Raw genomic sequence first — 13952 nt, forward strand, 5'->3', positions numbered from 1 at the left:
CAGTGAAAACATCATTAATAACACATCATGTCAAGTGAATCTCATGGAGTATGGAGCAATATAGTCCATATTGTTATCGTATCTCACAATACAATTAGAAGAATTCAAGTTATACCAGAATTTGTGAGACATTATTTCCAAATAACACATCAGATAAGGCATATATATTCAGAATATATAAAGAGTTGTCAAAACACAATAATAAAATAATAGGATCTTTTTTAAAAGGAAAAGATCTGACTAAGCACTGAAGCCAAGAAAGTATATTATTCAAAATTAGAACATAAAAATATGTTCAATATTATTAGGAAAATGTGAATTAAATCCATAAGGCGATCCCACAAAAATCTATTATATTTTGTATCTTTATTAGAATTAAAGTGGCACAATCTCAAAAAACCAAATGTCAAATGTTTTCTTTGATATAAGGAGGCTGATTCATAATGGGATAGAGAGAGGGAGCATGGGAGGATTGGATGAACTCTAGATAGGACAAAGGGGTCAGAGGGGAAGGGAAGGGGCATGGGGTTATAAATGATGGTGGAATTGATGATCATTATTATCCAAAGTACAGGTATGAAGACACTAATTGGTGTGGATATACTTTGTATACAACCAGAGATATGAAAAATTGTGCTCTATATGTGTAATCAGAATTGTAATGCATTCTGCTGTCATATATAAATAATAATAATAACAAAGAATTAATGTGACACAACAGTTTTTGGAAGTTTGGCAGTTTTTAAAAATTATTAAATATATACCCATCATATGACCCTGTTGTTCCTCCTAAGTATTTACCTACAAGAAATAAAATCATGTATTTATGCAAAGACTTATGTACATGACTGTTCACATCACTTTTATATGTAATGAAATCAAAATAGCAATAATTCAAATGCCCTTCAGGAGATAAACATCGATAAACTAATGGTGGCATATCAATTCACAAGAATATTATTCAACAATAAAGGGAAATAAAATATTGATACACTCACTAAAATGAATAAATCTCAGAATAATCACACTGAGTAAATAGACAAAAAGTATAGCACATACTATATAATCCCAGCAATATGTAATTCTGAAAACTGAATGACAAAAACAAGATCGGCGAGTGTCTAGAAATGAAGGGAACAGTGTGTGGAGGAGGAGCAGAAAGAGGAAGAGGTATTCAGGGACAGGAAACACCATCTTGGAGAGATGGGTATGTTCTTTACCTTGATGGTCATGATAGTTTTATGGTGCTTATGTTTGTTAAACAGGTCAAATCATACACTTTATAGACAATGGATGTGTTGTATGCCAATTGGAACTCAACAAAGCTGTTCAAAAAATCTTCATTGTATACTCTTTTTAAAAACATGTACAACAAAAAACTAAAGGCCAAATGTTCTGTCTGATATGTAGATGCTAACCCACAATGAGGGGCAGGGAAGGTTCATTGATTTACACAAAGGAGAATAAAGTGGGGGAGGTGGATGGGAATAGGAAAGACAGGAGAATGAATTGGACATACTTTTCTGTATTCATATATGAATACATGGGCAATGTCCAACCATAAGAATGGGATCCTTACTAGAATAAGTTATACTCCACGTATGTATAATATGTCAAAATACACTCTATAATTATGTATATCTACGTGATATAAGTGTCTATTTAAAAGAACAATTTTTTAAAAAAACAGGCAAAAATTCCAATAGAGAATTTGTTGTAGTTGGCTTTTTTACTTCTGTGACCAAAAGAACTGACAAGATTAATGCACTGATTAGGTTAAAGCTCTCAAGATATAAGACCATGAAACCCAAATGAGATAAGGGCAGCCCTCTATTCTTATACACGAATTCCACCAATTTGAACTAGCATTGCATGATAAACATTATGAATATTCAAATGAAACTATTAATTTCCAAGAAATGAATTTCTTCTTAGTTATGTTTAATATTTGGAGAACATCTTATAATTTATTCACACTTAATTAAAAAAAATTATATCACATTACTCTTTTGACCTAGCTTTGAATTTTCCTGATTATCTTTATTATGTTCTCTTTATAAACTGTTAAAGTGGTGTTGACAAGGGAATGATCAGATTTGATTTTAAATACATCTGTATAATAGTCATTTAATTGGAGGCAACAGAAGAATGCTAATTGAAATCACAACTTAAAAAAATTACTCAAAAATTGTAACTGTATATTTTTGTGTGTAAATCTATAAATGAGTACTCTAAATATCAATATTTTACTTTTGTCCTGGTACTCCTATGTAATACTGCTCAGCTTTTCATATTGTACAAAGAGAATTAGCTCCCTGTCAACACTGAGAAGGAATTTAAGCATGTGGGCTCCTGTCCTCCTGGGCTATAGATGGGTGTTGAGATCAATTTGGGGGTTGGTTTCTAACCCATACTCAGTGCATTTTTTAAAAAATAGTTAAAAAAAATAAAAAGACAAGATAAGGAGAACACCTGAACACACACAAGGGAGATGATGCCTAGTGTACAGCCTGAATGCTAGTCCATCAGATCAGCCATTCTCCTCCGGAAACACAAGACAGTGACACAAACTGCCATCCACTGCATGGCCCCACTAGAGACCCCATGATTCACCAGTTTTGGGGTCACCTGCTTTCCATAGCATTGTGCTTGTACTTGTGCTCACACAGTCATCTGGGGATGGACTGGAAGATCCATTGTGGGAAACATAGAGTCCAGCCTTGCCCTTGGTTGGCTTACGTCCAAAGCAGCATCCCATGTTTCCAGCACCAGCTCACTTTTGCACCCACTCAACACACTGGCAGGAGGTCTGGGTCTCATCAGCATGAGTGGGTGTAATTGGGAGTGTTGGTCCACTCTAGACCCACAGGCCCTGGAGCACCCTCATCTCCATGTGTATAGCTTCCTCCCTCAGCCTGTAAGGATCCAGTTTGTCATGGAGAAAGCTACCTCTTCTGGTGTCATATATATTAAAAAGAACAAATAAAAAAATAAAATAAAATAAAAAGACAACATCTACTTTTTTATTTTGTATTTTGATAAACACTGACGAAGCTAGAGCTTTTAAATTTATCTTGGGGAAACCTCAGAACTAAGTTTTTCAAAGAATTTTTCTTATTTGTTCTTTTAATTACACATGAAAGTACGATGGAGTGTAACTTCTCATTATTGTGGTTGTACATGATGTGGGATTCCAGTGGTCATGTATTCATATATGACATAGAAAATTATGTTCAACTCCTTCTACTGTCTTTCACATTTCCATCCCCCTTCTCTTCCCCTCATTCTCCCATGTCCAATCTGGTGAATTCTCACTCCTCCCTCGCCTCTTTCCACCTCTTGAGTCTACTTCTGCATATCAGAGACAACATTTTACCTTTGATTTTCTGCACATTTCATGCTATTCCACTTAGCATGATAGTTTCCAGTTCCATCCATTTACTAGCAAATGTTATAATTTCATTCTTCTTTATGGCTGAGTGATATCCCATTGTGTATATGTCTCACATTTTCTTTATCCATTCATCTGTTGAAGGGCATCTGGTTTGGTTTCATAGTTTAGCTATTGTGAGTTGAGCTGCTATAAGCACTGATGTGTACCCATCATTATGGTATACTGATTTAAAGTCCCTTCGTATATGCCAAGTATTAGGATAACTGGGTCAAATGGTTTTTTGTTCCAAGTTTTCTGAGAAATCCATATTGCTTTCCTGAGTAGTTACACCAATTTGCAGTTCCTCCAGCAACATATGAGTGTATGAGTGCCAACATTTACTGTCACTTGTATTCTTGATAGTTGCCATTCTAACCGGAGTGAGATAAAATCTCACTGCATTTTTAATTTGCATTTCTCTAATTACTAGAGACGTTGAACATTTTTTGACCATTAATATTTCTTCTTCTGTGTAGAACAATGCTTGTTCAGTTCTTTTGCCCATTTGCTGATTGAGTTATTTGGGTTTTTTTGATGTTAATTTTTTTTTGAGTTCTTTGTATATCCTGGAAATCAATGTCTTATCTGAAATATAGGTGGTAAAGATTTTCTCCCATTCTGTAGGATCTCTTTTCATGTTCTTGATTCTTTCCTTTCCTGTGAAGAAGCTTTTTGCTTTGATACCATCCCATTTATTGATTCTTGATTTTACTTCTTGCACTTTAGGAATCTTATTAAGTTGGTTCCTAAGCTGACAGGATGGAGATTTGGACTGAATTTTTTCTTCTAGTAAGTGTAGGGTCTCTAATCTAATGACTAAATCCTTGATTCCCTTAGAGTTGAGTTTCATGCAGAGGGAGAGATAGAGGCTCAATTTCATCCTATTATATAAGGATTTCCAGTTTTCCCACCACCATTAGTTAAAGAAACTATCATATATCTCCAATGTATGTTTATAGTGCCTTTGTCTTGGATGAGAAAACTGTACTTATGTGGACTTATCACTGTACCTTCTATGTTGTAGCATTGGTCTTCCTGTTTGTTTTGGTGCTAATACCATGCCATTTTTTTCTTACTATAGCTCTTTAGTATAATTTAAGGTCTTGTATTATAATGGCACCTGCTTTACTTTTCTCATGGAGGATTGCTTTGTCTATTCTGGGCCTTTTATTTTTGCAAATAAATTCCATGACTGCTTTTTCTATTTCTATGAAGAATGTCATCAGAACCTCAATAAGAATTGCATTAAATCTGTATAGTGCTTTTGGTAGTATGGTCATTTTGATGATATTAATTTGGCCTATCCAAGAGCACATGAGACCTTTTCATCTTCTAAGGTTTTCTTCAACTTCTTTCTTTAGTGTTCTGTAGTTTTGTTGTAGAGGTATTTCACTACTTTTGTTAGATTGATTCCCGAATATATTGTTTTTTTGAGGCTACTGTGAATGGAATAGTTTTTCGAATTTCTCTTTCAGTTGATTCATTACTGATAGATAGGAACTCAATTGATGTATGAGTGTTAATTTTATATCCTGCTACTGTACTGAATTAATTTGTTGAGTTCTTAAAATTTTCTGGTGAAGTTTTGTGAGTATTCTAAATACTCATATTATCAGCAAATAAAGATAGCTTGAGTTCTTCTTTTTCTATTTGTAAACCTTTAATTTCTTTCTTGTAATTGCTCTGGTAGAGTTTCCAGGACTAGGTTGAATAAAAGTGGTGAAAGAAGGCATCATTATTCTTTGAAGGTCTAGTAGAACTCAGCTGAGAATCCATCTTATTCTGGACTTTTCTTTCTTGGAAGGCTTTTGATGGTGTCTTCAAATTTATTGCTTGAAATTGATCTATTTAAAATTTATATATCATCCTGATTCAATTTGTGTAGGTCATATGTCTCCAAAAATTTGTCAAAGTCTTCAAGATCTTTCATTTTAGTAGAGTATAAAATTTCAAAATAGGTTCTGATTATCACCCATATGTCAGTAGTATCTCTTGTGATATTTCCTATTTTTGTTACAAATTTCAGTAATTTGAGTTTTCTCTCTCTCTTGTCACTTGCCTTAGCTAAAGTTTTATCAATTTTCATGATTTTTTTCAAAGAGCCAACTATTTGTTTTATCAGATTTAGGGTTATTTCTTTTGTTTCAATTTTATTGATTTCAACTCTGATTTTGATTATTTCTTGTCTTCTGCTTTGGATCAACATCAACTTTTTTTTTTTCTTTTACAAGAGCCTAGATATTTAATGTTAGGTCACTTATTTTTGGACTTTCTATTCTTTTAATGAATGAGCTTAATGCAATTAATGAACTTTCCTCTTAGTACAGTCTTCATAGTGTCTTGAAATTATTTATTTATTTACTTATTTTGGTGGTGGGGGGATTCATCAAGGATTAAACTCAGGGGCATTCAAGCACTGAGCCACATCCCCATCCCTATTTTTTAATTTTATTTAGAGTTAGGGTCTCACAGAGTTTATTACATCCTCACCATTTCTGAGGATGGCTTTGAACTCACAATCTTCCTGCCTCAGTCTCTCCAGATGCTCACATTATAGGTGTGCACCACACAACCCACGTGTCTGAGAATTTCATATGTTGCATTGTTATTCTCATTGACCTCTAAATACTTTTAAATTTTATTCCTGATATCTTCTGCTATCCATTAATCATTCAATAGCATATTATTTAGCCTCCAATTATTAAAGTAGCTTCTATTTTTTATCATTTATTTGCAGAATCATTCCATTATAATCTGATAAAATGCAAAGCATTAACTCTATTTTTTTTTGTGTGTGTTTTCTGTGAGTTTCTTTGTTGCCTAAGATATGTTTTAAAGAAGGATCTATGTTCTGCTAAGATGAAAGTGTATTCATTCATTAGTGGATAAAATATTATACATATGTCTGTTAAGTCTAAATTATTAATTTTATTTTTTAGTTCTGTAGCTTTTTATTTAGTTTATGTTTGGAGGATCTATCTAGTGGTAAGATCTAGTTAAGTATTATCATATTGTGGTCTATTTGCTTCTTGAAATTGAGAAGAGTTTGTTTTATGTACATAGATGCTCCATTGTTTGTCATAAATATTTACAATTGCTACATTTTGAGATTTATAATTTTCTCAAGCAGTATGTAATGTCTTTCTTTGTCTCTTCTGATTAACTTTGGCTTTAAGCCCACTTCATATGATATTAAGATTAAAATCCCACTTGTTTACAAAATCCATGTGAATGATATATTTTTTTCCCATCCTTTAACATTTAGTCTGTAGATTTCTTTGCCTATGAGTTGACTCTCTGGGAGACAACATATTGTTTGGTCTTGTTTTTTAATCTAATCTGCTTGTCTATGTCTTTTCATTGATGAGTTTAGACCATTTACATTTAATGTTATTACTAAGATATGATTTTCATTTATTCCCTATCATTTTGATTTATTTTTATTTTTAATTTGAATTTCTTTCCCCATTGATTCACTGTTTCTTTACTGTAGTTTTTCCCTTTGCTGGTTTTCACTTTTATTTTTAATTTATTTTCTTCATAAAATATCTTACTGAGTATGTTCTAAAGTGCAGGCTTTCTAGTTGTGAATTCTTTTAACTTTTGTCTATCATGAAAGTTTTTTTATTTCATCATGAATGCTAAAGCTTAATTTTGCTGGGTATAATATTCTTGGCTAGCATCCATTTTCTTTCGGTATTTGGAATATATTTTTTAAAGACACCCTAGTTTTGAGGGCCTGGGTGGACATATCAGACAAGTTTCCTCTAAATGTTACCTGCTATTTTTCAATGGTAGTCTTTGAAATTCTATCCTTACTCTTTAAGCTAGGCATTTCATAATAATGTGACTTTGTGTGGCTTTGTTGTAATTTTGTATTTTGGGGTTCTGTAAGCCTCCTGTATATGATTTTTCATTTCATTCTTTAGGTTTGGGAAATGTCCTGATATTATTTCATTAAAAATATTGTGCATTTTTTTTTAATCTCTGAGCCTTCATCAATCCCAATAAATCTTGAAGTTGGTATTTTCAATTTAATTAATTTTTCTTGGATGTTCTATTCATGGTCTCTTAACAACTTTTCTCCATGGTTAACTTTGTTTTCAGGATTATATATTTTGTCTTTATTGCCAGAAACACTACGTTCCCAGTGATCTAGTCAGTTGGTGATGCTTTCAATTGAATTTTTAATTTGATTTATTGATTCCTTCATTTTGAGGATTTCTGCTCCCCGCTCCAAATCTCTATCTCTTTATTGAAGTGATTTTCCACATTCTGCACTTTTTCTCTGATTTCACTCCTTATACCATGATTTACTTTGCATATCAGTTTAACTTTGTGTATTCTAAACTCCTTCTCTGGCATTTCTTCCACTGTGGTGTTGATGGATTCTGTTATTGAAGTATCTTGATTTGTTTGGGGAGATATTTTCCCTTGCTTTTTCATGTTGTTTGTGTATGCACCTCTAACAGTATGGATCTGAAGCAGTAGTACCCTTTGGCCTTATATTGTCCTTGAAGTTTTTCAGTACCTTACTAAAGGGGGAGACAAATAATAACAAAAACCAATGCATTAAATCACATATTTCCTATGATAATGTCTACAAAGTTAATTATCAGAATAATCAGAAATTATATGATCATAATTGTCTACAATAAAAAAGAGCAAGTGTGCAAAAGGGTTTACAATTTCAAATGGTGGACAGGGAGAGAACAGATGTGGCATAGGATGTGATGATTATGAGAGAGGAGGAGAGAAGATAGAAGTAAAAAGTTAAAGAAAGTAAAAGAGAGAGCAATAGAGATTGGGTGTTAGTGGAAGAAAAGAAAGAGAATTAAGAGGATCAAGTAAGACAAAAAATATTTATATAAAGTAAAAATCTTAAAAATTAAAAGTAAAAAAGAATACAAAACCAAAGTAAAATATACTAGTTAAACATATTAGTCATCTAAAAATTAAATCATGAAAAACAACTGGCTTTAAAAATTCTAGAAATAAAAAACAATCAAATATTAGTATGTATAAATGTTCATATACCATTACCATCACAAGTAAACAGAGAAAACAATAAATAAATAAATAAATAAATAAATAGGAAAAAAAGGAGAAAAAAATTCTTAATAAAAAGTTACAGTATTCTTTGTGTTGGAGTTCAAAAGATTCTCAGCTTCTCTTCTCTGCAGTTTTAGGTGTCATTGTCTGGAGTATAATGCCTCCCCCTCCAGGTTGCTGAATTGAAAAAGGTAATTCCATAGGCAAAATTCCCGGATGCAGGTTTTAGGTCTAGGTGGGCTCCAGACTCCTCACCAAATGCCGATGGGTCTGGATATTTTATATCAGCAAACCTTCAGGGCCTAGTAATTGCCAGTCTGTGCTGGGAGACTGTACCCCAGGGACCTCTTCTAAGTTTCACTTATATGGTGGAGGAGCCAATTCTTGGTCCTCTACATCACCTGTGGCCTTATATGTCCCAGTCTAGGGTTCAGTCTCCAACTCAATCTTTCCTGCTCCACTCCTTCCAAATTCCCAGCCAGATACATTTCTCCGAGTTGGTCCTTCAAGCAGACAATTGGAGTGGCAGGGTTAGAGCTGGGTAGGTTTCCATGACCAATTGTCTCTATGCTTGATTTTATCCTAGTCACTTAAACTCACTCCATGTCATGCAGTGTATTTATTGGGCCTGTATTTTATGCTAAATTCAGGTTTTCTAGGAATCAGCCCCCTCAGCTGGTGGCTCCTATGCCATGATTGCAAAATGGTTCCTTCCTTTGTCCTCCCACACCTCCTGGAGAGGTGATAGCTTCTTTTCCACAAAAGGATATTATGCAGGGCACCTTTCAGTTTAGTCAGGCATTGTCTTTGATTGCTAAATGCTCAGTACACTCAGGATGCAGACAGCAGACATGGCCCAGGCCTCCTAAAAAAAGGGAGTTCCTTAAACTCCCTTATCCCTATATTTACTTTTGGAGGGACTGCTCTGGATGGTGCTTTCCGCCTTGCCACACCTGCTGCTGTGCTGCTGGGGATTTTTTCCTTATTATTGTCAACCTCCTGAATCTCTGATCTGCTTTGAATGTCCAGTTTTAAGATACAATAAAGTCTCCCCCTTCCCCTTTTCCCCTCATCTTGCCCAGGAGCTGCCTGTCTGCTCTCTTGGTTTCTCTCCATGGAGCAACTGGGAAAGCAACCTCATATTTTACCATCTTGAAAACCCTCTTGAATATTTTAAAAACCATTTCATCATACAAATTTCATGTGATTGCATTAAGAACTATACAGACCTTTTGATGATATGTCCAAAAGGTCCCAAAGGAAATTAGAACAAATACAGGGATTTTGATTCATCAATTTCAGATGTTTCAGCAGAACTGGATTTACTCCAGAAGTGCAAATGAAGTGGTATCCTAACTGACTTTCTGTCTAACTCTAGTTGTTTTATTCCTCATATAGAAAGATAGGAAATGCTCTTGACTGGAATCTGCTCTATCCACTATCAAAATATCCTCTTGGGAGTGCCATTAGTGGCTTGACATTCCAAACTAATACATGCAGTACAAAGTTCATCTGTAATTTTAAAAAGAGGAAATTTTAAAAAGAAGACTGATTAGGGAGATTAATAAATATATCACTGCATTTTAGAATTTAAATTATATAAATTATAATTACATGTTTGTACACACAGATTCATAAGTTAATAACACACAGTAATTTCCCATTGAAAAAATCAGTCAGAAATAACAAAGATTAAGGAATTGCAAAGATCTTTGTTTATTGCCTGTGAAGATACTTTTCCAGAACAAAAAGAACAGAGAAAGAAAAACAAATGAACATTATACCTTGATCATTTTTTTTTAAATTAGCTCTAATCAGTTATACATGACAGTAGAAAGCTCTTTGAGTCATTGTACACAAATGGAGTAGAAGTTTTTGCTTCTATGGTTGTACATGAAGTAGAATCACACCACTCATGTAATCATACATGTACCTAGGGTAATGATGTCTATCTCATTCCACCATCTTTCCTACCCCCTTTGCCCCATTCAAAGTTCCTCCACTCACCCCATGCCCCTCCCCCCATTATAGATTAGAATCCACTTATCAGAGAAAACATTTGGCCCCTATTTTGGGGGGATTGGCTTATTTCACTTAGCATAATGTTTTCCAACGCCATCCATTTACCTACAAGTACCAGAAATTCATTCTGTTATAATGCTGGGTATTATTCCATTGTGTATATATGCCACAGTTTCATTCATCTACTGAAGGGCATCAAGATTGGTTGCTCAGTTTAGCAATTGTGAATTTTGCTGCTCTAAACATTAAAGTGGTTGTGACACTGTTGTATGCTGTTTTTATGTCCTTTGGGTGCAGTCTGAGGAATGGGATAGCTGGGTCAAATGGTGGTTTCATTACAAGTTTTCTAAGGAATCTCCATACTGCTTTCTAGATTGATTGCACCAATTTGTAGTCCCACCAACTCTGTATAAATGTGCCATTTTCTGCATATCCTTTTCAAAACTTATTGTTGCTTGTATTCTTGATAACTGCCTTTCTGACTGGCATGAGATGAAATCTCAGAGTAGTTTTGATTTTCATTTCTCCAATAACTAGAGAAGTTGAACATTTTTTCATAAATTTGTTGATTAATAGTATATCTTCTTCTGAGCAGTGTCTATTCAGTTCTTTAGTCCATTTATTAATTTTTTTGGTGTTAAGTTTTTTGAGTTATTTTTGTATTACTGTCTATCTGAAGTGTATATGACAAAAATGTTAGCTCTATCCTCACCTCATTGATTATTTCTTTTGCTGAAAAGAAGCTTTTTAGTTTGAATCCATCCCATTTGTTGATTTTTGATTTTATTTATTATGCTTTAGGAGTCTTGTTAAGGAAGTCAGGGCCTAATTCAATGTGATAAAGATTTGGGCTTACTTTTTCTTCTATTAGGCATAGGGTCTCTGGTCTAACTCCTAGGACCTTGGTCTACTCTGATTTGAGTTTTATGAATGGTGAGAGATGGGGGTTTAGTTTCATTTTGATGCATATGGATTTCCAGTTTTCTCAGCACTATGTGTTGAAAAGGCTATCTTTTCTCTAGGTATGTTTTTGGCACCTGTGTCTATTATGAAATAACTGTATTTATGTGGGTTTGTCTCTGTTTCTTCTCTTCTGTGCCATAGGTATACGTATCTATTTTGGTGCCAATATCATGCCATTTTTGTAGTATAGTTTAAGGTCTGGTATTATGATTCCTCTGGTTTCACTCTTCTTGCTAAAGTTTGCTTTGGCTATTCTGGGTCTCTTATTTTTTCCAAATAAATTTCATGATTACTCTCCTATTTGTATAAGGAATGACAGTGGGATTTTAATTGGAATTGCATTGAATTTGTATAGCAATTTAGGTAGCATGGCCATTCTGATGATATTAATTCTGCCTATTCAATAGCATGTGAGATCTTTCCATATTCTGAGGTTTTCTTCAATTTCTCTCTTTAGTGTACTAAAGTTTTTCTTGTAGAGATATTTCACCTTTTTTTGTTAGATTTATTCCCAAATATTTTATTTTTTTTGAATCTATTGTGGATTATTCTTGTGGATTATTCTTGCAAGTAGGTTACTAAAAGAAGTAATTGAAAAATAGGTAATAATTTTTGAGTATTGTTTCTGGTGCAGAGCTCTAAAAACAAATGTTTGGTAGTTTATTTAAGTCACATATTGGATATTTAGTGAGAAAATTTTTAAAAAATATTTTAGTTCTATAGGTTTAAAAGTGAATTTAAGTTCAATAAGCTTATAAATGACTTTTTCATGGATGAAGGAAAACTATTATACTTTTAAGAAAGCAAAATGGAAGACCAATCTTTTGCTATGAAAAAATAAATATTTTCCCATTAACTGTAAAAGTATTGTCATATCTGCAACATTTTTTGAGTTTTATTTAGCTTTCAATGTAATGTGACCTGTCCTTATTTTTTGCAATATATAAAAACAGTGTGAATACAGTCATTTAACTGTTTATTTCTGGGAAAAGGAAAACTTCTTATTAACTTTAGCTAGGAGGGAGGTAGGAAAGAGGGAGAGAGTGAGAGAGAGCAAGTGTGTTTGTGTGTGTATGGGCATGCACCACCATTCCCAGCAGAATCATATTTATCTTAAATTCATATTATAAACTGGGCTTGGTGGTAAAGGTCTGACTGTAATCCCTCTGACTCAGAAAGATAACATAGAAGGATCACAGTTCAAGATTATTCTGGGCAACTTAGCAAGAATTTGTCTCAAAATAAAGTTGAAAAAGACTTGGGATGTAACTCCGTGGTAGAGGGCATGCCCAGCATATGCCCGGAAAGTCTAGGTTCAATCTCCAGTACTTCAAAATACTTTATGTTGCAATGAGAAAACTATTACTTTTAGGACATTTCAAATAATTTGGCTCAGGACATTTCAAAAACGTTGGCTCATTACTTCAGTGAATCTCTGTACTCCCAGAACCACTCATTAAAATTTGTTTCTCCCTTCAAAATGTTTGAAACAGGAGCTTTTAAAGCATGGCTCAATGCTGATTTGGAGCTATAGAAGGATTTATACTCTTGAGATTCTAGTCTTGAAGGATTAAATATGTCTAAGAACTACTTGATAAAAGGCATGAACATGCACACACATACAAGAGCTCATTTTAGTATTCAGTTGGTGATGATGCTTTATGATTTTGTGTTCACTTTACTTTTTAAACAAAGTTGTAAAAATCAATGACACTGATTGGTTTTGACTTTCTTCCTTCAAACTCTATTATAAGGTACAATGTGAATTTGTGTATTTATTTGATTTAACACATTTCCATTTACAATTAGTATCAATAGCCTTTTCTTTTGAGATTATCATTTATCTTTTCATGCTAGGCACTGGACTTATCTGCTATCTAAACTGCTTAATATTTCAGCACAGTTCTATATACATATATATATTTCCCTGCCCCCATGCCCCCTACACACACACACAAAAAAAAAAAAAAGAATATTTTTAGAGCATCCTTTCCCACTGTTCTGGTGTAAGTAAAAAGGTTTAGGATGCCAAAGTTCAACCTCTGATAATTGTAACAAAAGCCATTTGAGTGTGCAATCATTGTTTTGAGCCATACAAGATAATAAATCTCATAATATTACCCAATTTTCCTCAAAATAATAGGTCAAACACATTACTTAATCAATATTTTTCTTCTAAGTTAAAAATAAAATGTTATTTCCAGACAATAAATCAAGCTGAAATATAACAAAAAATCCACTAATAAGGACTTCTTACATATCATTTTCTTATATAAAATCATTACATGATAAAATCATATTGATAATTTTAACAGTTTTTCTTTTATAATTCATGACTATGAAAAACAGCAATTTTATTGACTGATACCTGATGACAATCATGGCTCAAAAAGTAACTTGAAATTTACTTATTTTTTATTATATGTAACATTATACTTTGTTATATTTTTATAAGTACTTTAGGGGACAATTATAATTTTAC

At 33.3% G+C, this 13952-nt stretch overlaps 1 protein-coding gene across 2 annotated transcripts in view; it reads left to right on the forward strand.

The window, feature by feature from the left end:
- The window catches only part of Pcdh15 (protocadherin related 15), a 1597439-nt gene that overhangs the window by 660940 nt on the left and 922547 nt on the right, over positions 1-13952 (forward strand). The window lies entirely within an intron of this gene.

Source organism: Ictidomys tridecemlineatus, chromosome 1, assembly GCF_052094955.1.
Source record: "Ictidomys tridecemlineatus isolate mIctTri1 chromosome 1, mIctTri1.hap1, whole genome shotgun sequence".
In the NCBI taxonomy this organism is placed as follows: domain Eukaryota; kingdom Metazoa; phylum Chordata; class Mammalia; order Rodentia; family Sciuridae; genus Ictidomys; species Ictidomys tridecemlineatus.